General features: G+C 45.8%; 1 long non-coding RNA gene across 1 annotated transcript; it reads right to left on the bottom strand.

Annotated features, from left to right (window-relative positions):
• Nucleotides 1-10,975: 10,975 nt before the first annotated feature.
• LOC140689690 (uncharacterized) lies at nucleotides 10,976-23,235 on the bottom strand. The gene is made up of 3 exons (XR_012064726.1): nucleotides 22,767-23,235; nucleotides 13,150-13,205; nucleotides 10,976-12,542 (listed from the first exon to the last, which is right to left on the bottom strand). It is a non-coding gene; the product is annotated as an uncharacterized lncRNA (long non-coding RNA).
• Nucleotides 23,236-24,163: the final 928 nt, after the last annotated feature.

Below are 24,163 nucleotides of genomic sequence, written 5' to 3'. Positions count from 1 at the left end.
AGGTTAAAGACGAGTTCACAGATGGTAAATCGCGTGGAGAGAAATGAGCTGGAGAGTTACACCTAGTCGGCGCGGGACACGCCGCCGGGGCCCGGGGGTGGGATCCGGTCTTGAACCCAGGCGGCGGGACTCCCAAGCGCGGCAGGATCCAAGCCCCCCGCCCACCTGCACGCCCACCGGGCACCGGGGCGCTGTGGCCTCGACCCACAGGCACCCCCAGCACCCTGCGCCCCGGCGAGCGCTGGGCCGGCTGCCGCCTGGCCTGGGGACCCCGCACTCGGGCAGGGTGGACTCGGCCCGGCATCCTCCTCCAAGACTGCCCGCACCCCCTGCAAATGGAAAAATCGCCCCATCCCCCTCGATCTCGCCGCGCACGTTTCCCACCGACGCCGCTCAAAGGCGAGAGCCCGGGAGAGGCCCCGCGCGTCGCGGCCCCGGGGGACCGCGCGCAACAAAAGCCCGGCCCGCAGCCCCTGCTCCTCGCCTTCCTTTTCAATTCTCCCCCGATCTCAGGTGGAATTAGGGGGATTAAAGCGGCGAGTAAATGAGGCGAGTGTGCAAAATGACTCCTTTCTGAACCAAACGGCATGCTCCGTGCTGGGGAAATGAGATGCACATTTAAATCTCATCCATCCACCGCCTGCGGCCACCGCCATGTACCTGCCTACTTAGCCCAAGGGTTAATTAATTGAGGCTTCAATGCACTATTGCAAGAGCATTATTGCATTTGATACTCTACATCTGTGATTTAAAACTCTTTCAGTCCCCAGTCAGCAAGGGAGGGTTTTTAACTAGGAAATTAGCATTCAGATAAGGGAACGCTCTATTTGCTTCTGAAAGGAAGGAAATATTAAGGATGCTGGTGCACAAACCGGGCTGTCATATCCTGTTCCATCCTGGAGGGACCGCGAGGGCCCCGCTCCCCAGGGAGCGGCGGCGACTGTGGGACCCAGCCTGGTGCAGTGGACTCTGGTGCGAGCGGCGGGCAGGAGGGGGCGGCGGCGGCCAGCGGGACCCCACTCCTCGCAGTCTCCTACCTGCTGGGGCGTGTTTGCCTCTGCAAAGTCCAATAATATATTTTCTCCTCACTTCCTAGGAGCTGATTCTCCCTAAAATGCACTGCCACGCTACCTCAAACGCTGGCTTTCTGACTTCCCGGGGGGCGGGGCGGGGGGTGGGGAGCAGCTCAGAAAGAGGAAGTAACCCAGTTTCTTAAGGAAGAATCAGCGGTAAACATCACAACACAATTTCAATGACACTAAAACAAAATCAGGGGCAAGACTGCGGTTAGTGATTACTACCCTTACTGTTTTAAGTATTGGATTCAAGAGCTAAACACACTTGAACTCAAACACACTTTTCCTACTTAGAATTCGTCAGCAATTTTAGCAGAATTTCACTACCTGCCCACGTGTGTGTGTGTGTGTGTGTGTGTAACCAACTGAAGAACAACAATAAAAACAGTGCCTCTGGATCAGAAGTCAGTTGGAATCCTACCATCTAAGTATGCTATAACTCAGACATACTTTTCATGCAAAATGGATATATCTTGAAGTTCTGGACATTCAGGGAAAATCTTTTAAAAAAAGAAAACAACAAAAAACCTTTAGCACTTACTATCTAAAGATGAACAATTTGCTGGTGGAAGGGAGAATATTTCTTGAACTCCTCATGGCCAGATAAATTTGGAAGACTCAGAAGTTCTTCATTAACAAACACTGCCAAGTGCAAGGGACTGTAATTTCTTCTCTGCTGAAGAGCCTTAATTAGGTGAAATAGCATTATCTACAGTGGGATTCAGCTGGGACACCCAAGTCAACAATTTGATCTGAACTAAGTTCTTTGGAATTTCTATTAATCGGGCAAAAGGTTGGGAAGTGGATTTGATGGTGTCTGTGTGATATCAACCATGTATTTCTTTCTAATAATGTTCTAATTCTGTCTTTGGGTACTTCTTACTGAGTGATCAGTTGCCCAATAGTTCCCTTGGCAGATGCTAATCATCACCTACCTTGCTCAAATTCTACTTTCTACATCCTCTCAGCAGCATTCTTTTTAAAAATTAGAAAAAGCTGATAATCACAAGAAGTAATACTTGGGCTATGTGCTTGCCTTATGGTTTCTTGGCTATTTCCACTCAAACCTTGAATCACAATGCCAGTTTATAAGTTGCTTTGGTCCATTTTGTTCCTAAGGGCCAAGTATCCTAACTTTGTTATGTACATAACATTTCAAGTGTTTTACAATATACCCAGTCCGCATAACATTGTCTTATTGGTGGCAGTCACCTTTCTGCTACCACATGCAGAGAGACCAGATACTTTCCATTATTTTAAACCTGTTTGATATAATCCTTTAGAAGTAGGAAAACTATAGCTTGTTTTCTGTCAGCTTTGCACCACATTTTTTCCTACATTGCTCACACTGGTTCATTATGTGAAAGCTTTTCCCCTGACTCCTGGGTGGCCGGCATGGGGATCTTCCAAATAAAAGAGCAACGCAGGAAGAGCACACAGCATTTTGGAAGAGAAGAAACACAAGTAACTCAATAAGCTCTGAAAATTGATAAAATGAAATCATGAAATTTTGAATCTATGTACTCCACAGCTATACTTTGGGGACATTCAGTGACATCAGTCTCCTGAGATTACTTGCTTTTGTAACAGAAGGAGAGATCGACACATTTGGAGTGGCTCATAGGACCAACTGGATGCCACTTGGTGTCTGGGAGGAAACAAGGACCTGTATATGGAAGGGTTTGATTATGATCTACATAATGTGAGCATCTTTCCTAAGGATGGATCCAGCAAACTTACACCATGAAACAGACTATCCAAAGTAAGAATATCACGAAACAGAAAACGAAAGTGACATTCTCACTAGGAAACTGAAACCCAGCAAAAGCTTTCTGCATTAAGGAATGTGAATATCCATGGCTGCAGAGCATAAAACTGGTCATAAGAATCTCTCTAATTCACAAGTCTGTTCCTTGCCTCCTCACCCAAGTTGCCTCTAGCTCTATCTTTCTCTGAGTTCAGCTGGAATTTCTCTTGCTGGTTCCCAAACATAGCACCAAATGACAAACTCAGCTTTCTATTTTGTAGGGTCAGAGGGAAAAAGAAATGTGCTCCTCTTTGACCAACACCATGATGTTCCTGAGAGAAGCAAGTATTGTGTGTCCTCTTGTAGCTCCCCCACTGCCCCTTCACCGAGCAATACCCCAAACAGGCTGTGCACAAATAACTTGTTGGGTCAACTAGTGAAACCCCATTATGACCCAAGGACTATTCCAAATCCCTAAAATGCAGTTTTGTTGTACTGAATTAAAAAAAAGAAAAGCTAAAAACTGAGCCGTAACCTAGGGCTGAAAGATTCTACATGCACACTAATGGGTGCAGTGAGGTTTGACCTGTAGGGCTCCTGGGGGGCAGCTGGGAGATAGGATGGGCTGAAAGCAGCTTGGAGTGCCCGATTCTTAGATGGCTGACTGCAGCAACTGCAAAGCCACAGACGTCCTCACGTGGAATCTATTGGGCAATGTGATGATACAATAACTCTTAACAAGCAACTAGCCTCAGTCTTTCTTTACACAGAAACACAGGTTTTTTTGTTTGTTTGTGGGGGGGTTTGGTTCTGGGTTTTGCTTTTAGATGGAATTTATTTCTCATGAGGGTGGCAAAATGTTTAGCCCAAGACCTGAGGGTGTTGCTCTGTAACTCATCAGCTGTAGGGCAGCTATAAAGCTGGTGCTTGATGAACAAAGAAACAATGGCCCTGCCTTCCAAAGAGCCGGTTCTGGGAACCTTTCCTTTTGAACCTGGGGCCTTGGCTTCCTCTGACCTGGGATGCACCAGGTGAGACCATGGCTCTTTCTCCAAGCCAGAAGATGGTAACAATCCCTTGCCTCTGCTAGCTGGATGGATAGTGGTGACCCATTTCCCCCGTTCAGAACAGAAAGGGTGGATGAGGAAACCCAACGCACCTCTCCCTTCCCCGGGAAGAAGGGAAATAATTCTATTATATCTTCCTTGGCTTCAGATACACAGAGGACATGAAAATTCCTTGAAGAGGTCAGCTCCTGTCAGTAAAAAAATCTGTCAGTAAAAGCCAGGAGAAGGTAAGTGCTAGAGCCAGCTCCCAGTCCCCTGGAATCAGTGGGAATGAAATATAAATAATAAACACAAAGGTACTAAATAAGCAAGTATAGCAACTTTTCCTGGAAGCAAAGGAACCTCGCAATGAAAGGCTTAAAGAATACCATTTTTAAAAAGGGAGCTTTATGTTGGTGAACACTGATGGAAGGAGGTGTAAGTACTTTAAGTGAAGGTGATTTTTTTCAGAGGGGGGAGGGCAGTTTACTTGCTTTAAAAACGGTAAGAATCAAGTTAAAAAGTGCCAGATTTTCAATGGAAAAAAAAAAGAGCAGCCCTTGAACTCACGGTTTTCTTTTCCCTGATAAAGGAAAGCCAACCCACACAGAAGCATCAGCAGATGTTCCAGGCTAAACAGCACATAACAAAAGCAGCAGGCATCTTTGGGGATCCAGGATCTCAAGGTTCTTACCATCTAGACGATCTGGAAAGAGATGGTTTCATTAGCCACACCCCCAAAGTTGGCCCTGTTAGCAAGTGTAATAGGACTTTTTTCAGTTTCATAAAATATCTTGATAACTAGAAAGTGCCAGTTAATGGTAGCCTGTTCCAACTATGAATTTCACAAAGATTAATATACCCCTTTAGGTTTCTTAAGATTCTATCAGGAGGCCTCCCCTAGTCTTGGGTGTTTTACAATCTCTGTGGGCACGAAGCTCAACTGAAACTACCATTCAACAGCCTAACTGTCATCTTCATCGTCTCCTGGCATAAAAATACATATTTTTTCCCATAATAAAGATTTTTTATAATAGCAATAAAGTAACTCCAGAGAACATGGTTGTCTTGAGATAGCTTAACTGTGTCTGGTATCTCATAACGCCCTGGGGATACAGCAGGCCCATAATACTCCCTTTCGCTGCCATGTCTTTGCTTAATTAAGGAATAAAGCCAAAAGGTCAATGCTGGAGAAAAATGTAAATCTTCAAAACTTTTCATTCTTGACCCAAACTCCGTGTCATAAAACCTCAGTTATTCCTGTCACAAGCAGCACACCTACCCGGTGAGCCAGGAGATACCAGAATATACATTACATCTTTAAAATATGCGTTTGACACCATGAAAATAAATTCCTGACCTCTGGACTTGGAATTATGATTCTGCCTTCTTAGAGAGAGACCCTCACAAACCATCTGCTCATCCCCAGTGAATGGAAAGCACTAATAGCAGAAGCCATCTCCTTCGTCAAACATGATTTGCCACTGTGTTTCAATGCATCAAACATTGTGTTGACTCTCACACAGCTAGAATGCGAGAAAGCGAAGTCTGTGTGTGGCGGAGAGAGGGAGAATGAATATGTACATGCATCTCTACGGCTTATTCGTTATTCCACTGCCGCTGTGAATGCAAAATACGATTTCAGCTCCAATCGTTTTATTAGTTCGCTGATTACTGTCCATCATAATAAGTGAGGTGGTTTGGGTATTGGTTTAGTTTACTGGCACTGCAGTCTTTTGCAATGGGAGTTTACAGGCTATCTCATAGGCGCCACACTAAGAATGGATATTTCTGACCAATGATACTTGCTTTAAACAGGAGACGCTGGGTCCCTAAACTGATTTGTTAGAGCTGGTACAATCAAATAATAAATATGTACTTGCCTCCAAGAAATAGAACCTTCCTCTCACATTCAAGGCTATACTAATTGGAGGGAAAGTGTTATTTCATTATGGAACTAATTATATATCATCTACTTTTCTCTCAGAAGAATAAGTGGATGGACAGATGCTATGCTGATCAATTAATGTTGTGATAGATCAATCAATTGATCTGGACTTAGATAAAATGTATTTATGGAAGACAGAATGATTTATTTTTTTCTAGCAAATATGAGACTCCAAATGTGACTTTATTGTACAGATGGGAGCAGGTGATGAACAAAGAGTTGCCACTGTATTCTTGCCGTGAAAAAAGAATACTCTTCCTTCTTCTTTTGCTTACATATTCAGCAGACATTATGGCTCAATAAAAATGGGATGTTTAAATATTTGATAAACGTGGGTAGCACAGTGCATTGCTGAAACTGCTAGAGTGGCCTGGCAGATTCTCATGGAAACATAAATTAGCCTCTATATAAATGGAACTGTTTGGTAATTCTGGCCTGAAAATTACCTCTTTTCTCTCTCTCACTTTTTTCTTTTCTGTTGTTAGCTGATAGAGCTTGAGTTGTCACTGGATGAGTTTCAAACTCTGCAAACTGTCAGCTTCACTAAATAAGTTAAATGAATCACAGTAGTGCCTAGACATTTACAGGCTTCTCTTAGCTATCATCCGCTGGGAGCAACCAGAGAGGGGTGAAAGCTCTACGGATTTCATATTGCTGACTCACTCGTTACGTCGGCCTGAGAGTCAAGTGCGGTGAACTCATCACTAATATGGAGGCTTCCTCTGGTTGGTCTGTACTCATCTTCTGCAGTGAGAGCTGACCCTGCCATGCCCCAGGGGGGATGCGGGCCTTGTTCCAGGTTATATGAGCCCCTCCTCTTACCAGCATGGAGTTTCAGTTGGGCAGAGAGAAGTGGCATCTGTGGACAGAGGGATGCCAAAGAGGGAGGTTCATGGCTGTCCACTGGGGTTGCCAAATGCCAGCGTTTTCTCTAGATGGGCTCTGAACTTCATAGATAGAATATAGAAACAAAGAACAAAAAGGCACCATTTCCATCAGTGTGTGTTTGTGTGTGTGTGTGAGTGTGTGTGTGTGGTGTGTTTACATTTTGACAATTGTTTCGCCTGGCCTCCCTTTTATGATTTGGAAAGCCTGTCTGCTGTCGGTGTTTCTGAAATCCAAAAACAGTAAATGAAGCCGTGGGATTTATAAAGTAAAATGATTGACATACTTGGCCAAGATAGGCTCCTATACCAATGGCTTTTCGTAAAACCAGATTAAGAGTAGGATTATAGCAAGGATCACAGAATGTGGAATTTTCTCAGCAAACATAGAGGCCATTGGAGAGTTGTGAGTTTATGGAGTTGTCAAACAGATAAATAAATACATTTGCTAGGTACCTGCTACATGCCAGACATGGAATAAGGCGTTCTACCTAGAAAGAAGAAGTCTTCATACTGAATTTTGATGTAGGAAATCGGCAATGCTCTGTCTAGACCAGAGTTTCTTGAAGCTTGGGGCACTCAGGACATCAGCATTAGACCTGGATGTTGTGGCCCAAGCCCCACCTTCCCAGCTGAATCAGGTTGGCAGAAATGGGGAGGGGAGGGTGAGGTGAAATGGCGGGGGAACACTCATTTTAAAAAAGTGTCTCAGATGGTTCTTACTCACACTGAAGTCTAAGGATGCTGATCTAAGCCAGCAGTTCTCTCATTAAATGAGAGCAAGATGATCTCTTGCAATCTGTGTTCTGGTTTTGATTTGTTCCCTAGTGTATTAGCTTTAATTGGCTGCTGTAACAAATGATCACAAATTTAGTGGCTTAAAATAAGACAAATTTATTCTCTTACCATACTGGTGGTTACAAGTTCAAAACCAGTTTCACTGGACTAAAGCTTAGAATAAAACCCTGAGTTATCAGCAGGGTTTTATTCTAAGGGAAAACCTATTCCTTGCCTTTTCTAGCTGCTCAAGCTGCATTCCTCCCTTCCCTTGGCTCGTGGCCCCTTCCTCCATCCTCAACATCTTCTCTGCCTCTGCTGTCCTCTGCTTCTCTCTTCATGTGGCTTTCTCTCCTATGTCAAATCTCCCTCTGCTTCCCTCTTATGAGGACACTTGTGATTGCATTTAGGAGCCACTGGGATAATCCAGGATAATCTCCCCATCTCAAACGCTTAACTGAATCACATCTGCAAAGTCTCTTGAACCATTCAAGGCAACATTCACAGGTTCCAAGGATTAGAACATGGGTATCTTTGGGGGCCATTTGTCAGCCTACCATGCCTAGTCTTGCCAATTTCTTTTTTTAAAGTCAGGTTTATTGAGGTATAATTTACACACAATAAAATTCACCCATTTAGAGCATATGGTTTGATGAGTTTTGACAAGAGTACACAGTTGTGTAACCACTAAGATACAGAACATTTCTATCACAAAGTTCCCTTGTGCCTCTTTATAGGGATCTGTTTGCTGTCCCTATAATTTTGCCCTTTCTAGAAAATCATGTAAATGGAATATATGGTATATGGTCTTTTGTGTCTGGCTTCTTTCACTTTGTATGATTTTTTTTGAGACTCATCCATGTTGCTGAGTGTCAGTTCATTCCTTTTTATTGCTGAATCACATTCCATTGAATGGATATACCACAATTTTTGTATCCATTCACTAGTTAATGACATTTGGGTTGTTTTCTCTTTGGGGGCAATCTGAATAAAGCTGCTAGAAATGTGAAGGAAAAGCCCAGCTGGGCTAACAAGCTAAGTCACAAATCTAAATATGATAAGTGTCGGTTTACTGATATAAGTTCTGCTGGGTTAACTCATAAATCTTAAGTTTAGTGTCAGTTTACTGCACTAACAAGCTAACTCGTAAATCCAAGCTCAGCAAGTGTCAGTAACATGATCTGTTCCGAATTGGTAAGCTTCAGTGTACTGATTCCTTGCTTTTTGTTGTTTGAGCCTTATTGGCTAATAGCCCATACTTGTAATTAACCCTATAAAACCTCATGTGCACGTCTTGGAGGTGCTCAGAGCTTCGGAGCAGAAGCCCCTCTGAGCCCGTCAGCGTAATAAATCTGAGTACTCCAACCCTCCGAGTGGTGCTTGTTTCTTGGCTGGCCTGTCATTTCCGTAACAGAAACATTTGCTTGGAGATCTTTGGGTGAACCAATTTTCATTTCTTTTAAGTAAATTCCTGGGAGTGGAATTGATGGACTGTGTGATAAGTACATGGTTAGCATTTTAAGAAACTGCTGAGCTATTTTCCAAAGTAGCTGTATGATTTTGCATTCTGACTAGCAAGGTATGAGAAAGTTCTAGTTCCTCTATGTCCTCACCAACACGTGATATGGTCTTTTTAATTTTAGCAATCTTAGTGGCTGTTTAGTGAGATCTCATTTTGGTTTTAATTTGCATTTGTCTGATACTCAATAGTGTTGAACACATTTTCATGAACTGCTTGGCTTAATCTTCTCTGGTGAAGCATATTTTTCAATTATTCTTTTTGCTCATTAAAATTATTTTTGTTATTATTATTAAGTTGTCAGAGTTCTTTATAGATTCTATATATAAGTCCTTTATCAGATATGAGAGGCAAATATTTCCCTTTATCTGTGGCTATCTTTTCACTTATTAACAACAACTATTTTTCAGGTTGGGAATTGGGATTTTTTTAAAAGTCCACCTAAAGAGAACTCATAAGAGAAAACTTAAGATGAGAAAGCTTTTAAAAATTAAAACTAAATTAACTTGCATACACTTTTTAGACATCAATTTTGATCTTGAAATTAGTTACTTGAGAAGAAAATCATCTAGATCTCAGACTCCTGACTCCCTTTTAAAATTTCCTGCAATATGACTGAAAAAATTCTATCTCTTCGGCTGTAATTTTTAATGGGGACACAAAACAGCATTTGTTATTCTCTCAACGTTTGGCTCTGCAGCAACTGTAAAACGCTAATCCCGGTGCTCAGCTGACTCTGCTTGGTGACACTGGCACCCGCAAAGAGTGGCTGGCAGGTCCAGGGCTATACATATTGAAGTTGTCTGTTTATTTTTGTTTAAGAAACAGACAAGTTAAATTTACCTCCGTTTGGGACACAGAGAAGAATCAGTATCTGCCAAACTGAAAAACACAAAATTGGCAAAGGGGAAAAAAATTCTATTTTCAAGCTTCTAAAATGGAATTATAGGAGGGAGAGGGAAAAAGATACACAAATGACCAGAGAGTGTCCTCCTTAAAACTGCGTCAGTTTTCTAATTGTAGTTCGTGCTTCCTGAATGTTCCCTGTCTGAGATTCGGCCTGTGAAGTTGAAGAAAGCGGCTTCACTTCACCTGGCTGGCATTTTCAATGCCTGGGCACTGTTTTAGAGTTGGGGTGAACGCTGAAAATTGGAATGTACAACTTGTTTCCTGCTGGAAATACACCCTTGTTGGAAGAAGGTTTTACAGGGCAGAGCCTTCACACCCCGAACCTCAGCACCCTCTGTCTCCGGGGGGAGAAATGTGTAAGCAAAGTTCTGAAAACAGGAACCCAAATCCCTGAGGGTTAGAGCACCGGCATCAGGATGGGAATGGGGTCGCTGCTCGGCTGGCGGGGGGCGCGGAGCTCTGGAGAAAGCCCCCCGCTCGGGCTCTTTTCCCCACCCCTGCGGAAATGGGCCCTGGGAGAGAAGCGTTATCAAACCATCTCATTCCACCCTCCTGTCAGCCTGACAGGGACTCCTAATGCACAACTAGCCCGGGGCTGATTACCTTCAGGTGCAGTTAGGCCCAGTTAAAAATTCCATTAGTAGTGCAGGCGCAGGGGCCCCGCGTTCCAGGGCCGGGCTGCTTCTACTTAACGAGGAAGAAATGGCTTCTCATTTCCCAGTCACTGCAGGGAGAGGCCTGTGGCTTGTTCACAGTCTACAGAGGGGAAGCACCTCGGCCAAGGGCCTGTGGGCGGAGGCCGGGAGTGCAAGAGGACCTGACTTTTCAGAAGGAAAGCAGGTTGGTACCCCCCCACCCCGCCGCCGCAGGCCAGGCAGGGCCCACGGGGCGTCCTCCGCTCAGCCCTGCGGTCCAGGCTGCTCCCCGCCGCCCACGCTCCCTCCTCAACCTAATTGTTTTTCATTTTCTCATAATAACCCTCCTCCCTCACCCTAAACCAAGCACTGAAACGTCGCCCTCTATTTGCGAAGCTCCAAGGCATGCAATAAAGGTGAGCGCTGTTTGCTACTCTGCCTTGCTTTTAATTTTATTCTAGAAGAAAATCAATTAGACCGTCACAGGCCCATCTTCCTTCTTTGGAGGCTTTTGGGCTTGAATAGGTCACCCAAGTACTTCCCCTGGCCTCAATATTTTAATAAACGCTTGATTGTAATGGTTTTAAAAGGAATTAAAAAAAAAAGAAAGAAAAGAAAAGACAAGCAAGCAGGCAACTTCAGAACAAAACTAGGCATTTGAAAGGCCCTTTAGGCTGAGCTGTTTCTTCCACTCAGGCAAGCTGCTGTACCGCTGATATTGTTTGACGATCAGGGCTTCCGTTCTCTGCTTTTCTCCTCATCCGCACACTTAAGCTGTTCATTAGCTGAGAATGGGGCATCCTGGCAGAGCCAACAAAGCAGCCACTGGGCTGCTGAGAAGATAGCTTTCTCCCTTCTGGTCGTTGTCCTGGGCCTTCCTGGGAGTCCTCGCCACTTCCCCTGTGTCTGGCACCAGTTTAAGGCGGGGGAGGCCACGGCAGGCGGTACAGAAGCAGAGACTGAGCCCCAAACAGGCACTGAGCAACTCCCTTCTGGGGCCTCCCACTGACCTCATCGTTGGCCTGGAATCTGGGCTTCCATCGATCTGTCAGATATTGGCCTGATGGTTTGTGCACTTTGCTGCAACATTGATCAAAATGTAGCTGCGGCGCTGTGAAGGGTTCAAGCATATAGTGCGCCACAGTCCGAGGGCACAGTCCTGCAGGTCAGCTGGGCTTCACAGGGGCCCTGGAACAGCTCTGAAAAAGGCCCCGTCGAGCCCCATCATGGAAGGCCTTGGTGCTGATGACTTCAAAAAAGTCCGCACACACAGCTTACCACCTTCTGCGCGGCCTCTGGATAAGTGCCTGTTTTTGTGTCACCCTCCCGCCCAGATGTGAGCCCCTGACGTCAGGGCCCTTGTGCCCTCCTCGTGGCACATCTGGGCTAGAACACTTCTGGCTGCAGGTGTTTAGTGCATGTTGCAAGGAGAGAGGTGGCAGAGGAACGGGAGGAGGAGACGTTAGGAATCCCTGCTCTGCTCACGACTCGACTGGGACGTGGAAGCAGTGTTCTGTGAGAACGCTGAGGCATCTGCTGGGCTCCACACAGACGTTTGTTCCCACGGAGCCCAGCAGAGGACAGGAGAGTGTCCTCCGGCTCTGAGAGGCGAAGGGCAGGGCAGCTCGCTCTGCTAGCTGGCCTGCAGGTTTGTTGCCTGCCCCTAGGCGGCCTGACCCTCGGGTTATGGTGGAAGAAGCTGAGGAAGGTCTGTGGCCTTTTCTGCTACTGCTGCCTCCACCCCTGACATTGCAAGGCTGGTCTGGGCAGTGCTTAGCATTTGGCATGTTTTAATCCCTGGCCAGCGGAAGGGTCTCTGTGTCTTTAGGTGGAGATGTGCACTGCTAATCGTCATAGGTTTGGCCAACAGGGTGGACCACCCTCTCGGCCAGCGCCTTTGGCAGGGAGAAGGAGCCCTCCTTCCGGCCATACTCCTGGTCTTTTTTAACGGTGCGACTCTCTCTCTGCCTGTGGCTTCCTTTCTGTGGTCCACATGCCCACCTGGAATGAGAGATAGAGTTTATGAAGAATATTTTTGGTTTTCATTTCCCTCTTGGATACGGGGCTGTGTACAGCATCCTAGCACAGGAGTACCTCCCAGAATTCTGTCCCCCCAGCAGGCGCCTTTCTTCCCATTAGACACCCTCTCTCCTCCCCGCATCTGTTTACATCACAGCGCCCTCCGCCCCCCAAGTAATTAACAGTCTACAAATGCTCCGCCAGCCAACGTGGTCCTCTTTGCTGCCACAAGTTCTGTGCAATTGTGGTCACAGACAATCAGATTAAATGTCCTATCACCCAGCATTGATCAGATTAGGAACCTTGTGACTATTCATTAATTGTATTTTCTCCAGGAGCCCTATTCAACTCAATACAAGTGCCTTGTTGGTGGCATAAAAAGTAAATACAAATGGGATGTGTGTTACAGTTTCAAATGAGCTATCTACTACCTTTTCAAAAGTGAGTATAAGCGGAGAGGTAGGTTAATGCAGTGCTAATTTTCCTGGGGCAAAATAGGTAAGCTAAGATTTCCCAAGAGTCACTACATTTCTGTAAAAGGCTTTTTAGGGTTCCAGTTTCTTTGGTGCCTCAGGAAACTCCACTCTACCTTGATGGATTTGGCTGGGGTCCCTGGGGTGGACATCACAAGAGCAGACACAAACCCTTAAAAGCAAGGGGAAAAGAAATCAGGTTATTTCTGAACATGGCTGCAGAAAATCTCAAGGAGTACCTGGGATTTGCATATGACAGGGAGAAGTACTTAGGGAAGGCATCTCTCTGCCTGGGGTGTCCAAGGTCCAGAGGCTGGACGGTGCTCGCCTCATGGAGGGCAGTGTCATACTGAACGAAGCAGAGCCCAGCCAGAGGAAGAGCGACACTGAGGAACAGTCACTCGTCTCTCTGAAGAAACTGAGGCTCTGGGCAGTCGGAGGCCTGACAGATGTCACTCACTGGATGGTAACCCAAGCGACACACCTTCCACTAACGTCACCAGCACCCATGTGAAATCTCCAGGGTCACAAGTGAACCCGAGTGCTTCCCCGTTTGTTCATTTTCAAGATGCATGGCGTTCCAGTGGGAAGAAATTTAGAAAAGTTGCTAAATAATTATCCATAAAAATTCCCTGACAGTGAGATCCATTAGTGAGTGGAATAGTCTCCCTAGAGAAATGGTTAAGAATGTCATTATGTGATACTATTTAAATGATATTAGCTAAAGAGCTGAGAAAACTGGGGAAGGGAGACTCTTGGAAAAACCGATAAACCGAAGCCATGTCACGTTGGCTGTCCATCATATACTTTTTACTAAAACATTTGCATTTTTCTCATGCGCTTATGTAGCCCCGCTCCTTTCCCAGACTGTGACGGAGAACGCCCAGTACTTGGATTTTTTTACATAATGTCAATAATTTAATGATGAATGAGTTCCAGGCACCATGTGGGGCACGGTATCTCAGTTGGTGACTTTTAGGCTCCCTTCCACCCCCGTATTGTTTCTGCAGAGGATTTCCTTACACTGACTTGGGGCCCAGGCCTGGCGTCCCCTCTCTGTCTGCATGGCTGAGCGAGGGGCTAGCTGCCCCCAGTGCCAGTTCCCTCAGCTGTGAAATGTGGATGAAGACAGCCCCTTGCACACCTGGCTGAGAAAATATAGGCTGAAAAATGATTAGGCTAAGACCAAGCATAGGAAGCCCCTATTGTGGAAGGTGTCACTTAAAACAGTAGGTATCATCAGTGTGGATCTAACTGCTTTCCTTTCCCTCTTAGCTATTTTCCATAGATCTTTGTTTATCATTTCCTTCTGATAGCCTGTGAGTCTCACAGGAGCACAAGTCCTCTCCAAAGCAGATTTAATTGGGGGTAAAAAGGCAGGAATCCTATGAAAAAGAAATCCCTGTGGCCATGTAAATGTGAGGGGTAAATATTTCACTGACAGAAAGGCTCTAGTGTTTGTTATTCTACGAAAATCTGCCTAATTTATATGCTACAGTGACACCCCAATAGGTTAGGTTAAATTCACCCTTAGAGAAATTTTAATTTCAGTGTTACTATTGTTATAATGTGGGGGTATCTCCCAAGATGGAAATATCAGTAAAAAAAAATAGGGGCCCATCTGAGAAACTCATCTAACAGGCAAGTTGGGGGCATATATATAAGTTTGGGGGCAAATATAAATATATAAATATATATATACACATACGTACTGCTTTATATAGTTTAGCACTAAAATGCATTTGAGTAATACCTAAGAACATGTCTATTTAATTTTTAACCAATGGGTTATGGGCATCATCAAAAATCAAACACAATAAAAAGGAAGAATATTTATGGCATTTTAAAGCCTAGCCTATTTTGGTTAGTGCTCCCCTCAATTGTTTAACTGCAATTGGTTCCACTTTCTCAGTGTGGATGATTTTTATACATCTGAGTTAAAAAATAATGCTGCTTGCAAGTGAAAAGTTAAAGACCAAGACAAGGCCTATTAGAATAACATTACACTTTTTTATTCCCTGCACTTATTTTGTCAATTACTAATTATTTCCCTTTTCCTATGCAACAAAATAGAAGCCATAAAATCTCTGATTTAATGAAAACTTCCTTACCAAATAGGTCCTCCAACTCCACTGAAGGCTTATAGGTAATTTATCTACCTCAGTAGGCAATGACCTTTTGTGAATCAGGAGTCATTCCTCACTCCTAATGAGATGGATCCAGGTGCCATCCCACCCTCCGCGTGGCCCCCTCCTCTCTCCATCCAAAGGAGGAGGCCTCCTGGCCCCTGCCCTGCCTCCCTGCTTCTCCGAAGTGGGCTGTAACTAGCACCCGCACAGTGAGCCTGCTCCGGAGGGCTCCCCTTGGTTAAGGTGGCTGAACACAGGATGTGCTCCACTCCACGGCCCTGAGGCAGAAAGGGCGAGGGTTGGGAGAGGCCAAGATAAACCTCATTATTGTCTGGGAAGTAGGAATAACTTCCTGGCACCCTGAGAGACCTGGCTGCCCACTCTTCCCAAACCGCAGTCGTGGAGAAAAGAATCAGGTGCTCAGAAGGCTGTGTGGGGTCCCTGCAGTTCCCGCCCAGGCCCTCCGTCCGCTCTGTTGTAGCAGCGCAGGCGGTGCACCCTGGGCCATGCTGCAGGGTGGTTTGGACTGAGCCAGAGCCAATGTGTACATTTATTTATAAATGTCTACATGTACTGCCGACTGTATATTATATACGTGTATTATATTATACATATGTATTACTACTGATACCGTATTACTAATTTATAAGTGGAACGTTAATTATATCTATTACTGTACGTGTATGTGTATTACTGTCCTGTTCCAGTATATTCAGGGCGTTAGAAAACAAACACAACGGAAGAAGCATGAGGTCAGTGATAATGATCAACATAGGTTGAATATTTTCTCCCTGTTCACTTCTGGATCTTCTAGTAAATCTTTCTGCCTTCTGGGGGTCCAGAGATTGCAGGGCACATGGGCTTGTCTTGGCCCAAAGCAGATCACTACCCGGCCGTGAGGGGCAGTGCTGGGGGCTGGGGCCATGTAACCTCCCCGTCACACAGTGCTCCCACCGATGTCTGATGTCAAGGGGGAGATTGGTAACTGAAAGTTCAAGTCGTTCCCCGCACCCTACCCCTCCCCACCCCTGCAGCACATTTTCCACACTACGCTTTCCATTTGTGAGAATGTTCACTACTGGGAGGGTGGAAATGTTTGCAGACAAATGGCTCTGGAATTCCTTCCAAAATATTTAATGGATCTATCCTCAAAGTAGGTGGGCAATGGTGGAAGGTTTAGAAATGCAGCTGTGGACTTCGGAGGCGCTGGCACTGGTCCTTTTGGGAGGCAGATGCTGGCAACTGCAGTCTGGCCCACTCCAGACTGCCCGGGGAGGACGGGGAGGACCTGTCCTTTCTCACTGAAAGGTCAGAAAGGAATCAGAGGCGTTCTTTCACTGCTGCCTTCACCAGAGGAGCAGCCACCCGAAAGGAAAACATGTGCACCTTGCAGATGTAGAAGTAGGAAGAGTGGGCGGAGGGGACGTGGAGTCACCTTGGCCTGATCATCTCCATGCCTGATTCGGACTGCTTCTTGCTGCCATGTCCACAGTAGAGAAATAGTTGAAAATAACTGGCAGACCACAGTACATTAAAAAACCCAATCTGGAGAGGGTAACAGCTCAGTGGTAGAGCACATGCTTAGCATGAATGAGTTCCTGGGTTCATTCCCCAGTACCTTCATTAAAAAAAAAAAATCCAATTTTTGAAATGTTTACTCAAGTGCTTTTTAATTACTGTGTACATTCTTATAACTAAATGAGGCTACCTTTAAATTAGTTTGAATGCCCGAGGTTGAATGACATAGACTCTACACACAAATCTTATAGACGATACTACATTTTTTTCTGGAGGAAGAGAAAAAGAAATCTAACTCCTGCTAATAAAATGTTTCCTCATAAGACCTAGAGTCCTATCTAAATGCCAATAAAATAAAGAGATTCATGGGCAGAGAAATTGTGGGGTTCTGAAAATAAAATTATTCATAAAAGAAGGACAGAATTCCTTGATGACTTGCTGCATTTGAAATAAGTAGCTATCAAGAATGCTAAACACTTGAACCTCTGTTTTAGAGATAATTTTCTTAAAAAATAAAACAAAAAGGAAAAGCCCACAGTGTCTTTCTAGGTCAATGATTTTGCTTTATTCACATGTCTGGGTGAGGCTGGCGGGTGCGACCTGCCAACGGAAGTCACTGGAGTTGACACATTTCAGTGTCAGCTGTAGGATTTCTGCCTTAAATCTGTCAGGACGGCCCTGTGGCCACTTCTGCAAAGACCCTTGGGGACAAAATTTATTGTTATACCTCAATAGCTTTTTGTTCACCTCCAAAATAGGGGTCTGGGGTCATACTAACGATTGTCGAGAGACAAAATGCTCTATATTTTATTAAACAGATCTCTTAATAATTAATCAAATGTGAAAATTATTTTCCATCACTCTGACACTAAGGCTAAAGCGTTGGGATTTTTTTTCCTCAGCCTGTTTCTGTTCCTTTTAAATTGCCCTCTGCGGAGTCCCTCAGCTACAAAGCAAGTGAGTAGAGAAAGCCCAATTTATGACTTGGCTTTTTAAACCATTATCACCTCTCTGGGCTTCTACGGGAGAAGGGCTGGGGGGCTTTGTAGGCTGTCAGATAAACACCTGAGAAAATCTCTTTTCAGATCTCCCAGGTCCGTAGAGGGGCCATGATACCGTGGATGGCAACAACTCCATGGACGCCCACTCTGAGCCAGACAGCATGGCACCTCTACTAGGAGACGGCGTCACTGGGATAGAACGACATGGCTCCTTCTCTTGAAGAGTTTCTATGTTTTAGGGAAAAAAACAGCTCGGTAATAAGAATTCCCCCGTTCACCTCCGGCTGGGGTAAGAAGAGAACGCTGCACTGCCGAGTGTCAGCCCCGAATTCCATTTCCAGGCATCCAGCAGTGGTAGCGTCTGCACCTTTTTCAGCCTCCAACCAGACTGGTTTAGAAGACAGGTGGTGTCTTAGGGCCCTGGTCACTGACAGATTAATACCAGATGAGGGACACTGCTAGGGAAATGCACAGCAAGCAGTTCTTCTGACCTTTCCTTACTAAAAGGTCAGAGAGAAATTAGAAGTGGTCTTTCACAGCTGCCTTCATCCAGGAACCACCCACCCGAATGGAGATGTGAATCGTGCAAACACAGAACTCAGTAGTGCATGCGGTGGGGTGTGGGGGAAATGCGGATCTGGGCTCCTATTAGGAGAGGGGGCTCTGAGGGGTTTTGTGTGCGTATGTGCATCCGGGTGTGAACATGCACAACTAGGTAGTGTGAAAGCCAAGCCGGCAATAGGAGCGGGTTAGAAACGCACGGAAGAGCAATGGCTGGTAGCAGCAGCATCGATATTCTCCCTCTGAGCACTAATTACATTATTAAGCAAACAGACCAACACAGGGTCTGAGGGACGGAAACACGTATTTAGGATCCAGCCACTCTCCACTCGGCTGTAAATAATCACGCGCGGTCCACAGTTCTTTCCAACCAGTGACTACTGGGCACTTCCCTTAACTTCTCTTTAATTTACTGCGCTTGAGTGTGATTTTCCATGCCCGCCGCTCTTTGAGAAGTCAGATTCTCTACTTCAGTGCTCCGAGCCCTATCAGGTATTTCTGAGTGGTGGCCAGAGCGGCCACTGGCTCACCAGAGGAGATGCAGGATTGGGGAGGCACAGGGACACAGGCACAGAGAGTAAGGACGGTGGGCATTTTCTGGGCCGCAAACAGCATGCACTTGCTAATTTGACCTTTGCAATACACAACAACCCAAATCTCCTTTGATTCAGCTAAATCCAGCCTAAAGAGGTGGGTGCAAATGCAGGACTGGGAGAAACCAGGAACAACATGGAAAGGATTTGTAGGCCATGGGAATAAATCTGTTTTTGTAAAAAAAAGTCTAAGAGGAGCTTGCAGAAGGAGATGTGCAGCAGGCCGAGCCAGCCGGGTGAATGGCAGAGAGAATAGAGGCTATTTGAATACTGATGTGGCCCTCACTTTCTTCCATTTCCATTAATGACATGCTCATCAAGGGCAAACAATGGGACCGGCTGCCGGCGCCTGTCACAGTGTGTGGGTGCTGGGATGCCAGGCTGTCATCCCCGGGCTGCATTTAGAGACCTGCACGCTAATAAGAAGTGCTCTGTGCCGTCAATGCAGACAGGTGCTTCCGCGCCTGGGACATGCTCCATTCCCTTCCCCCTGAAACCCTCCTCTCCCAGCCCCCCTGACAGACACCATGAAATGCACAAATTAACAGCCCCATCATGTTGGGCTGCTGCTGCCTGCGGTGAAAGCAGAAAATCAAGTTGTCACCCAGGGTGCAGTGATAAAGCCACAGCCTCATTTCTCTGTTGGTGCCCTATAATAGCAAGTGCCAGACAGCTGGATGGATGGGAGGCTTTAGATTAAGGCCTTGATGCACTCTGGCCGGAGAATTAGTAGTTGCTGTTTCCATGTGGATATTCTGTTCAAAACAAACATCTGGAGAAACCAAAGTTCCCTAGAGCAGAAATGCCCTTTGCTTCTTCCGGAATCAAAGACAACAGCCAAACGAGAGTGGTGTTTCCTTTCCAAAATACCTCTGTAAGATTTCAACTCTAGATTTGCTGGGAACTTTATCAAGGACTCGGAGCTATGTGAAGGTTAACAAGTTAGCAAAGAGTCTGGTGCCAAGACCCATCATGACGCAGAGAACAGTTCCTGCGTCCACAGAGCCTGGAGCTACAGACACCCCATCCGGGAAATCCTCCTCCTCCGGATAAAAAGGACCCTTCCTTCAGAATTCCTAGAACCCCTCAAGCAGTCTTCCCAAAGCTGTCCCTCCACCCCAGGCCTCCTCACTGCACATCTTGGAGGACTGAAGCTGCTTCTCGTGAAGTAACAGATACAAACAGCCCTGCCCGCTTGGTACCACAGGCAGTTGGCTGGAAGAGCCTGGTGGCCCGGCCCTTCCTGAGCCAACATGGCCAAGTGTGTGCAAGCAAGAAACGGAGGGGCCTGAGCCCTTCAGACTCCAAGGAGTTTAATGACATAATGGCCTGAGAACTTCAACATAAAACAGGAAGAGCAACTAACGGAACTTATAACATAAAACCCCCCTCCTGTCATTTTTATAGTAACAGTAAAACACTTTATTGAATTTATGAGCTACATAATGACTAGGAAGAAGGTAACTTGAATTAGAACCAACTCGGAAGTATAATACCAACTATAAAGCCTTTTGTATTACCCCATCCCTTCAGCTTTTTCTGTCCTCTTCCTTTTAACCAAGGGACATTGCCTTCCTCAGACGCATGACGGAGACAGAGTTCACAACTTGCTAATAAATCTCGACTCTTCCTCCAGGGCTCCCCAGCTGACAAGCCTTCAGGGGCGAGACCCTCTCTGGGGGTGACCATTCTCTTTCAGAGCCTCAGAGCCATTAAAATGCATCTTAGAAAAGAAACCAGTTCATCTTTTCTTTGCATAAAGCCTGTCAAATCGAGGGGGGTCTCTGGAGACATATGTCAGGTATTCCAATATCTGTAACTCCACACTGGAATAGCCTCTCCAAAACAGAAACTATAATCCCTCAGAAGTTTGTGAAAAGCATCCTCAGCCAAGGACTTGGGGTGTGAGCAGGGGCGGTGGTCAGGTGGCCAGCGACTGGACGGGGAACGCATCCCTGGGCTGAGCAGTGTGCTGGGCTGTGTTTTCTGTTTCCATTTCACTCCTTAAGTCTTTCTGCTCCCCAAGGATTTTTCCAGAGGGGTAATAAAATAAAGTGGGTGAAACAAAGCCATAAGACAGTTAAGTCTGAAAGACATGTCATCTCATCTAAAAGAAAGAAACGGACCATTTCCATGCCTAAGGCTGACAGCAACGCCTGAGCTGGCGAGAGCGCCATTCCGTTTGATTTATAGAATAATGGGGTGACAAATGATGACAAAAATAAACTTTTACTGCACTGAACTGCTCCTTTATTTATGAAATTTGGCCAAGTAGTGAAATCTTTTATCTGCAAGTTGTAACATGGAGTGGGGACGAGCGATTATGGTGTGGTAATAGTAACCCAGCAATGGAGGCTGAGTCAGTTGGAAATGGATTGAGGTAAAATCACTACCGCGCCATGATAAATGTGAACAGCGCTTTGCTGACAGATGATCTAACAGGTGTTCATAACAACTATATAAGAGGATTTATTTATGACCAGCCACAGCCGCGGCACTGTAAATCAACTCCAGCAGCTGCACACCGCTGAAACCAAGTCCCTGATGGCGGAACGGTACGAGAGCCCAAAGAACACAATTCGCTCCAGAATCTTAATCATCAAATAACATTTTTTTTAGGTAATTACACCACAGCACAGAAAATCATAATTCCTTTCAATTAGAAAACGGAGCTGTCCCTCACTTTGTTTACAAAATAGTTTTATTTAGGCCCCGCGGTTTTGACGAGGCCCGAGCAAAACGGAGGCGAGAGTGCCCTTGGTGATCGTGACTTTGATGTGACGCCAGGAAGAGGCCCTCTCACGGTGGCTTCATGTTTTTCAGGTTCAAAAAGCAAGCCTTCGGTTGGGAGGACACTGGGTATCTTTCCCCCAAACTTCTGCACTAGCCTTCCCTTGGCAGATGCCTTGGCTCACCCCTTACCCTACGTTGTCACTCGTGAGTTTACTACAACAGGACACAAGCATGTAACGGTGAACTCATTAGAAGAGAGGGGTTTAAATGCAGGCTGAGGGGCCCACCTTCAGACAGCCTCTCTTAACCACTTTGCAAAGGCAGAATTTAACCTTTTCCTTTTTCTAGGCCATGGTCTTAACCACTCCTCACCGCTACCCATAGAGACAGTGGACCCTCCTTGAAGCTAGAGTCCTCATTCACATCACACTGCTTTAAACAAAGTTGGTTTTTACATGGTTTGAGAAGAAGATGCCCTTCTGGGGCGGGGGGGAATCAGAATCTTGGTTGGGGTACTGCTCACCTCCCTTCCTTCCCTCCTCCCATATTCTGATACTTTCCCCTTGGCACGCCTTCCCTCTGCTCCCAGCTAAGAGATGGGTGGGCAAGATGAGGCTTCCCCGTTCTAAGGATCTATGCAGAGTCTGCAGTCTTCAAGGGCTATGTGAATGAGCCCACGGGCAGAATTACCTACTGGTTAGGTTTCCCAAACATCGCAGGTCTCAGAATAAAGCTTCTTCATTGTAGCCTGATCTTTGGTCTCTCTGGCTGTCTAGGTTGTAGGTGAGAAACCAGTGCCTCACAATGTCATTAAAGGCCGGTCTGAGTCCACTGAAATGAGTCCCCATTCGAGTTTGAGGGTTTGTGGTCCTCAGTCGGCATTTTAAATGACCCAGCTAGGAATGACGTGTACGAATGACTATGCACGTAAAACTGGCTCCAGAGAAAGACAAACCTGAGGGGAGATCAGAAATTTTAGCATCACTTCAACTCACAATCATGTAACCAGGAAACAGACACCAGTGGAATGTAATAGTCTTTAGTGGCTTTGAATCTAAGTCTGAAAAGGCTCACTTTAGAACCTGCAGTGGCACAGGAAAGGGTCCCCAAGGGAATACCTAGAACCAGGCTACAAGCAGGAGAGTCAAACCAGCCAAGCCTACTTCTCCTGGCCTCTGCCTAGTCCAACGGTCCCTACCTTTCTTTCTGCCTCTGCTCTGTTTACAAGCGCAGCACAGCCCCACCTGGAACACCTCCGCCCTTCGTGTTTCTTCTCTAACTTCTGCAGGCTGATGAGGTGGAGGCTTGGGGGCTGTTTCAGGAGAGAGAGAGACCGTGGGAGAGAAGAAAGACGAGCAATGAGAGCAAGGAGAGGAAGGGCACACACCACCTTCTGGGGTGTGGGCAATGCTGCTTTCTGTATAAAGGTATTTAAAAAACATTCTAAGACACAGCCCCAGTTGAGAATAATATATTCTCCCTTCTCTTGCTCCCAGAAACACTCTTCTCTTTTAAATGTCACCTCACTTTTACACTAGCTTCACTGCCTCAGTCAAACCTTCTCAGATCCCTCCAGCCCAGGGAGCACTTGTTCCCCTAAACCCAACATCTCTTCCTGGGGTGATCTGACAATTAATCATGCAATTGATTCGCAGTGTTTCTCAGAAACCATTTCGGCTTTCGAACAGCTGTGTTCCAGTCTTCCAAGTTTGTTGGTCAAGTGATCACGTGGAGTCTGACACGTTTCAAATTCTAAACATCTTCCACATTATTTACAAAAACCAGTTATACATGGTGGTTAACTTACCAGGTCAGGTCTTAAAATGCTGCTTGCTCTTAACAGTGGATGGGAAAAAGTGGTTAAAAAAATAAAAAGAGGAATGTTTTCAAAACAGGAAGACAGTAAGCATTCACTCACTTGTACTGAGTGCTGTTTGTTGGGAAGTCCCATAAAGAAAGGAGATGGAGTCTGTGAAGATTCAGAAAAGACTCTTCTGGTCCATGCAAGGGCATGTTTCTGTTAAGCACAATTTCCATTCATCTAAGTCTATAACACCATCGTAAACTTGACTTTTGTTGTTGTTCCTCTAAAATCTCCAGAAGAGAGTTAAAGAGAACTCTTCCTGGGTAACTGGACAAGTTGGAAGGCAGGAGGGGAAGAGAAAGATTAAAAAAAAAAAAAAAAAAGCAAGTCCACGGTCAGAAAGTAATTGTCTTTAAATGAACTGACCTCCAGCTGATGGAGGAACAAAAGAAGTGCGCACGCAGAGGCTGGCCCGCCTGCTCCGGTCACCTGGAAGAGGAGAGGGCGGGAGGAGGCGGTGAAGGGACGGCTGACCTGACCCCCAGAGCAAGTGGGGCTGGGGGAGGAGGCGAGCCTGTATCAGTACGTAAGCGAAATTTGTTTGCAAGCCAGGGCTCACTAACTTAGTCAAGTCCACACTGCCACTTCTTCAACTGGTCTGTAGGTTTCCTGGGGGACAGAGCACAGCTTCTATCGTCCCCTACCCTGATAAGGGTTACTGCCATTCCTCATATTCCACAGTGGACATACTGTTCAAATACTAAGGAAATAGTAAGGCTCTGCCAATTTTG

This window comes from Vicugna pacos, chromosome 3, assembly GCF_048564905.1.
Source record: "Vicugna pacos chromosome 3, VicPac4, whole genome shotgun sequence".
Taxonomy (NCBI): Eukaryota; Metazoa; Chordata; class Mammalia; order Artiodactyla; family Camelidae; genus Vicugna; species Vicugna pacos.
Note: the sequence above shows the minus strand (reverse complement) of the source record. Positions and strands in the feature narration are given on the sequence as shown.